We start from the raw sequence: 7,700 nt of genomic DNA on the forward strand, positions 1-7,700 counted from the left end.
TGTTGGAGTGAGATGCATGGGCAGAGCTGTTTGGGGACATCTGGGACCCACATGAAAGAGTGTACTTCAGAGAAGGACTGGGCTGCTTCCTGGAGCTGGATGGAGTAGGGAAGGGGACTGCTGGTCATTGGCCGCTATGGGGGAGCCCAGAACTGGAGTAACGGGAGTGGCGGAGTAGGCTTGAGGGGTGTTGGCAGAGAGGAAAACCTTGTTGCTCAGTCTGCCTATCCTTGTTCCCTGAGTGGGAATCATTGATCCTTCACAATCAATAGCACCATATTGGGCTTGGGTTTTAAAACAAATGTTAAATTGCAACATTTTTGGAAGCATTTCCCTCCCAAGTCTCCATTTCTCCTCTCTAGACCTGTGAGATCAAATGGGCCTATGAACTTCTGGTTTGCCTGAGTTGCACTGGGGCAAGTATATCATCTGCACAGACTGTTAGGACATGCTGGCGCCATACAGAGGCAAAGCTGCTAACCGTAGGGGTGTATCCCTATGAACAACAGGGAGACAGAGACTCTTGGCCACAGCTATTTGAAAGGCAGATTACATATGATGACTTTTTTCTCTTCCTGCCTACTGACCAAGCAGATGCACTGGTGATGTGGGTTTCACTTAGGGGTTGTCCGCCATTACTAAGGAAATAAAACTCGGGAGGAAAGAAACTAAGATTGATCCTACAATGTATGGCCCTACTTATCTAATGAGACCTCCTGCTTTCCTGCCTCAGTGATGGATACCTCTCTCCTCAAGATGAAAGAAAACGATGAATAGCATAACAAGGATCGTATACACATGAAATGGCAAACCAACTTTTCAGCAGAACAACCCCATTGTATGTCCTGGTAACAGCACTAGAAGCAATGCCTGTTACAGGCTCCGAAATACAGGGCTGGCAAAGATGCATCTCTAATCCATCTTTCCCACCAAGCCAAGGCAGGATTGGTGGCAGCCACTCTTACTCCAGGTCCGTTCCCAGAAGCTAGTGAGCATCTGTCTGAAAGTTAATTACTTCCAGTCTCCCATGGTAACTTGTATTACAGATGCCTGCCTACTTCCCTGAATTGGCAATAGTCACCACTGCACCACTGCCTCCCTTCTCTCCAGGTGCTTGGCAAAGTCAGTCTGAAACCCAGTAGCCCCTGGAGGCACCGTGGCCATCTGGATCTGCCTTATGGTGGCTTTTGCGGTAACGTTCCAAGGATTAAAGGCTGCATTTAGATGGTGTTTAGTTAGAGATGGAACCTCAACAAAATACAGTAATACACAAGGCCATTGATTTCACTGAATCAGTTGTTCAGGGATGAACATTGAATCAGGCTAAACTTATCTCTGATGGAATATACTGATACTGCACTCCAGAGGTGTGGAGCCTTCAGCCCTTGTAACCAGGATTTCTGTCTTGGGGAACACATGGCTGTAATTTGGCAGCAAGTCTTAGGTTCTTCTTTTAAAAGAACTCCCCAGGTAATTTTGATTATTGTGTTTTGGATCCTTAGACCCTCCAGAATCATGAAGAGCTGGAATTCTTCTAGCCTTTCAGTGTTTCACTAGCAAACTTCTCCCCCTATCCTGAGAGAAGGTGTCAATAAAAATAAGAGAGCAGTCCCATTTCTCTGTTTTTTGGAGCAAGGCACTAGTTGTAATCAGTCTGATGATGTCTAAACCATTGCAAGCATCACTGAGCCTTGAGACACAGCCTTTTAACCTGACTCTGGCACAGTAATTTTGTGCTCTGCTTCTTCCAGTCTCTTAGTCATCTTTTTTTTCCTGTGTCCCTTTTAGCAGGAGCATAAGATATGGCTTCTCCTTTAATAAATGCCTTGGCAGCCTCCCCTAAGAGCATGAGACTGTTCCTATAAGCAGCTGTGGTCCAGCCCTGCCCGAAAGTCTTCCCCTGGGAAAGGGGTCTTGACTGAGTCTGGCCTGAAAGTTCCAGTGTTTGTGGTGCCTTAAGCTAAAAAATGTAAAACTTGAAAAGGCTGGGGTGTGAGAAGAACATCTCTAATCACAGCCTCTGATGTAAGACAGAGGCTCTCCTCCCCTCTGCCTGCATAGCTTGGCCTTATGGGAATGAATGGATGAAAAAGGAATTCAGAAGCAGCTGGTGGGGGGAGAAAGATGGAATGAGAAGAATTCAGTCCATGGACCTGGTGGAACTGTCAGCCTCTGGATGCCTTCCTCATCTCCTTGCTCCTGCAGCCCTGCCCTGAGCAAAAGTGTGCATGGCACCTCTCCAGGACAGTGGGGCCACCCAGGATGTCCTGAGACTGCTCCCAAGGGCAGTCGGGTTTGGAACTAAGGCAAGATCTGCTTGATTCAGGAGTTGTGACTGAAGAACTCCCCTCCCCAGCTGCAGCCGTTACAGATTTTCTTGCACAGAAGTCTGTTCCTCTGTGACTGTTATGAATTCTCCAGCTATGGGCTGTGTTTCTGTCTTGTTCTCCTTTTAAAGTGGTTGGTTTCTGAGCTCCTCATTCCAGAATTATTTTATTAGTTTTCTGCAGCCCCTGTACTGGACAGTGGACAAGGGAAAGCAACAGGGCTTCTGCTGGGTTGTGTTCCTGCCATGTTCCCTTTCTGCAAACCCACATTCTGCTGTTGACTCCAAAGTCAAGGTCAGGGATGAGGTGTTTTTATTTCCTCTTGCACCTTTCAGCTGAAGATCTCCAAGCACTTGGTAAATATTTTAATTTATCTGCTCAGCAGCCCCAAGAAGCAGTGCTATTCCCACCACAGGGAGGGAGAGACAGGCATGCAGAGAAGTCAAGGCCCACATTTCCCAAGCACTAAAACTAGGTGCTGCGATTGCCAAGGGTCCCACTTGGGGATGCTATGTAGGATGCTGGGTCCACCTTAATAGGATGCTGCTCTTGTTGATTCAGCAATGTCACATGTAAGCAAACCAAACTGCATGCATTTCTGTGGCTCACTCACCCTCTGTGTTAGATTATGAAACCAACTATAGAGAAAGAGCTGTGCCTGGAAGGCATCGCACACCCCTCTGGAGCTATAGAAATACCATCCTTCCCACTTCTGTTATTGTCCTTGGCAGTCTCATCTCAGTGGAGGAGGTATTTAGAGAGGATTCTCTGGCAGGATCCTAAAGGGTTAAGAAACCTCTTAAATCAAAAGAGAGAAAGAATGAGGTATTGTTCAGGACTCAGCATCTCTGGGGTTCTATTCCCGGATCTGCCTCACGCTTCCTGTGTGACCTTGGGCAGGTCACTCAGCCACTGTCTCTCTTCCTTAGTTTCCCCACTTCCTAAATGGAGCTGATGCTCTTCCTGTGATGCCTAATCCCTTATTGTTTTTAAGGTGTTTTGTGCTTCTCCAGTAGAAGGTGCTGGCATCTTACAGTATCGATGAAGATTTGTATTCACTTATTATGCATGTTTTTCTCATCTCTGAGAAGCTGCTGCATTGGTATAGCTGTTGGGTTCTGGGGGGACTCAATCGTGGTGTAAACCCTCTGAGAGACACTAGAAAGCCAGATTTCATTTGCTGTGTATGCAGCAACCTCACCAAAGGCAGGTTAAACTGCAGTGCCCTGCTTCTCCGCTCGATGGCACTTTTGATCAAAGATTTGAATTGCCGCAACTCCTTTCTGTTCAGCCTTTCCCGATTTCCCTTCCTCTTGTCTCTCTTCCTCCCCCTTTCCCTTCTCTGTTCTAACATGCCGGGAGGACACTTACTGATGCTAGATAGTGGACAGACATAATCTGATGCTGCTGTAAATTAGCAGCCACCCACGCCCACCAGCGAGCCTGCCTTTCAGTCTCAGGTTTTTTTGAAGCATGTATCAGTGGTGTTTGGCTGTGGTGGGGAATTGAATTCTTTCCGTGTTTCCTATTCCCACAAGGAAATGGCTTCAAAGAGCAAATCCCCACCCCCTTCTCTGTTGCTGAAGGACGTTTTGGGAAGTTAAAAAAAAACAAAAAACCCTCAGCCCTGACAGAACCACTGATTTAACAAGTCATCGTGTTTCCCTCCCTGAGCAGGAGACTGTAAAAGAGGGGGCTGGTCCTTTTATATCCATCTTTTGTATTCAGGCGGTCATTACCTACCCAAGGTCATTGGTGAGGCTCCTACATACCGCATCATTCGGAGCAGCCAGGCTTAGTCCGCTACTTTGAATGAGCATTGCTTTCAGTAAGGCTTCTGTCAGGTAAGGGGTTGGGATGGGACAGACACTGCCATACAGAGCTCTGGAGATGGGCTGTGTAGAAACCTCCACAAAAACAGCATTCTATTTTATGCAGGAATCTGGGGCTGCATGAAATCCCTGCCTGGCTGGCTGGCTGTACAGCGGGAGGCAGTGTGTGGGGTTGTGCCGTCATCCTTGGTGACAGCAGTCTCCAACATATGCCAGGTCCCCTGCCCCACCGGGCCTGGGGTACTAGACACAGTATAGAACCACCTTGCCAGGCCCTATTCAAGACTGCTTCAAAGTTTTTCCCTCTGTGACATGCAGTAGTGAAGTTGCCTGCACACAGACAAGCTCACGCCACTCACCTGGTGCCTGCAGCTGCTGTCCCAGTGACCTGGTGTATTGCTGATCCGCCTGTGCTGCAAACCTGCCATGTACCCATGGCAATGGTGCTGCATTTGCCCACAGCTGCGGGACCTGAGCACTTTACAAGCATGAACAAGCATGTCTGTGTGCCCAGGGACTCACTGATTCATAGAGTTTGAGGTCAGGAGCGATGATGCCCATGTCACCAATATGCCACTGGCACAGAGCTGGTGACAGCGATGACCAGCCCACACTGCTGCGAAGCACCAAGCTCACATGCAGCATGCTGTTTATGACTATGACACCATGCTTACACTGAAGCCTTGCCAGATGACGCATAGAACTTCCCCTAGGCTCAGGGAGCGCTTTCCTCCCTCCCTGACTTCTCATGGCATCAGCTGGATGCAGCTGAGGACTAAGTATTGCATCTGCATCATGTGGGGACTCTGAAAAGGGAGCCCAGAGTTGCAGCATCTGAATTTTGGAGAGCAGCAAGTTTCCTTGCTTTCTTCCTTGGGGTTCAGAGATCAAGCCAAACTACATTCTGCCTAAGAGTGACTTATTTTTTAGCCCTGGCTCATACAGATTTTATGAAACAGGATTTTATGTTTCTCCTCCCCATGGTATTTACCAGATTGCTCCAAATTACATGGTGGTGAACATGAAAGCCACATACCTGTGGAGGAGAGAATGAGTAGTTCTCAGTTTTCAGTCTGGCTCTCTTTCTCTCCCTACCCCTTCCCCACCTCTCCCTGCCTTGTGGAGCCAGCTGCTCCGAGAATAGTTCAGGAATGAAATGTCACAGTTTGAAGCTGGTGAGTCACACTCTTCTACCAAAATACGATCTTGCAGCATGTCTCCTGATGGGGACAGCAAGACTTTTCAAAATGCAAGCTTCCTGATGGAGGCCAGGGTTCTGAATAAACCCTGCGTGTTGTGTCCTGGCTGTTTGTTGCATGATGATCATAAGGTACTTTTCCAACTTTAATTATCTAGTTAACATGCCCATCACAATCAGACCAGGTGCCTTAGCCAAAAGAGCTGCATTGTTTCTGTCTGACAATGCACCTACAGTAAGTCTCTTAATTAAGTCTCCCTGCACTGCTGTGAGGTATGTAATTACAGTGAAACCTGCCTTAAGCAACAACTCAAGGGACCAACAAAAATAATTTCCTTACCAGAGCAGGGAGAAGCAGGATTTTACTAGGTGCATTTTGGGGTACTTTGGAGCAAGGTAGTAAAACAAGGAGGGGGCCTAATTAAGGTGGTTCCTTCTCCAGGTTTCCCTGTGGTAGATTAACATCCTCATGCTATATACTGGTATGATATTATTAATATTACTCTCATAATCATAGCTTAGTATAATAGTACTAATTATACTAATTAACATTGTTCTCTTTTCAAAAGGCTCCCTAGGATCTTCATCTTCTATTAGAGACTGCCAAAGGATTGCCACTTAAAGCCAATGGGACTAATGTGTTTCTGTGATGTGGACCATTGTCCATCAGAGATCAGTGAATGGAGGACCTTCCCTCCCCGCCCACATTCATATTATATGAGAACCATCAAAGAGCTTTCACATGGCACCAAGGCTTAGTCAAAGTTGGGCCACATCAGGCATTGTTTGATGAGGTTTTTGTCTCAGTGAGACCTGAAGGATGTGGTGCAGTATCAAGCTCTCTGCACTGGCATATTTTTGAACTATTAAAATGATTTTATAGAGAGTGCAGTAAAGTTTAACAAGTTTATAGAGCTTGGGCTAGGACCCCACCTATTCTGTAGCCACTGAGTTTGCCACAGAATTCAGCCCTTGTTGCAGATTTCTGCTCCAGAATCTCCTTTTGTTGAAAAAGTATCTCGCCCTCCTCATGGTAAAGATGGCCAAGAAAGGTGACAGGAGCACAATGAGTGCAGTGCTGTATGCTCTTGGCCAACTCAGGTGTGAAATAGCATGTCTGAGAGGTTTAAACTGCCTTCCTTGTCCCTGTGGGTTATTACTTCTGAAACAGAAAGGGAACAAATTAATGCTTACGCGGTTAACACTTTCACTGTTGTTCCATTCAGCTAGACGCTTCTGCTGAGAGCTTGGCCTCCAAACTGGCTCACGCTCCTTTCCCACTGCTGAAAGCCTCAAACATCTTCTAATCCACTTCCTGCCTCCCCACTAAATCCTGAGGTGCCATTAGCCATTGTCAGTACAGCAGTGACACGTTGAAAAGTGACCATGCAGGGACTGCCTGGAATAAAGTCAATGGACTTAAAAATAAATAACACGGGAGCTCCTGCGCTGACCGTATTGCTCCCTTAAATACTGAATCCAGGATGCACTTGACGTTTTAAATACATCTGAAGCTATGGTAGAATTTCACAGATTTCCACCAGAAGCCAAGAATTTTGCCACTGGATTTACAGCACACATGTGCGCTCAGTGATTCCTCAGAACCTGAAATCTCCAACTGGGAATCAGGCTTCCAGACTCTCTCGTACCTCTGCAAGGTGTGGCTTCAATACGCAAGGTTCCACCTCATCCAAGCTAGGATTTCTGCTCCAGTCCAAAGGTCACTGGTTCTATCCATTTGTTCTGTGATTGGAAAAAGATGACAAAGTTTATTAACCAAGATGATTTTGGACATTTATTAGCAAGACATTGTCAGGCAACAATGGCAGCACAGACAGAGAAGCTGGTCCCAATCCCATAGTATTTCCTGCAGGGCTCCCTCCAGCTCATGGCTCTTCTCTGCTGATCCTCTTGTATTGTTTTTGATAATGAATAGCAGCTGATTGTTGCATTGTCTAATAAGTGATTCATTTACATTAAGCATCGCTTCAAAGTAGGATTTGATTTTTTTTTTCAAAGTCACTTCAGTTGTTTAGTTGTAGAGATTCCATTTTTTTGTAACCGCATTGTTTGAATGATTTCTCGGTTGCTTCTACAAACAGCCAAATTCCCCTGATGTAACTTCCCAAGCAGCCTCTGGTGTCACAGAAGTGGAATCAGGATCCACATTTTCAAAAGAGGCAGCTATCAGTGGTCTTGAGTGGCCAGTTTGAGACCTCTGCCCTGAACTCCCTGTCAGTTTTGCTGTCCCTGTAAGTCCACGTGAGGGCAGGCATAGAGCCTCAGCAAGTGGGAATGGCCAGAGCTTCATTGGCATCCTGTTGATCTGCCCCACCATCTCTT

General features: G+C 46.6%; 1 long non-coding RNA gene across 2 annotated transcripts in view; it reads left to right on the forward strand.

The window, feature by feature from the left end:
* The window catches only part of LOC109294336, a 15,314-nt gene extending 7,621 nt beyond the window's left edge, over positions 1-7,693 (forward strand). The window contains exons 1-3 of one of the 2 annotated variants that reach the window (XR_002096503.1): positions 3,050-4,171; positions 4,266-5,489; positions 5,927-7,693. This is a non-coding gene — a long non-coding RNA (uncharacterized LOC109294336). Of the gene's footprint in view, positions 1-3,049; positions 4,172-4,265 lie in introns of those variants that run through there. The other variant, XR_002096504.1, reaches the window with a different exon arrangement.
* The last annotated feature ends 7 nt before the right edge of the window (positions 7,694-7,700 follow it).

Source organism: Gavialis gangeticus, unplaced genomic scaffold (assembly GCF_001723915.1).
Source record: "Gavialis gangeticus isolate Ggan-Ray unplaced genomic scaffold, GavGan_comp1, whole genome shotgun sequence".
NCBI classification, from domain to species: Eukaryota; Metazoa; Chordata; order Crocodylia; family Gavialidae; genus Gavialis; species Gavialis gangeticus.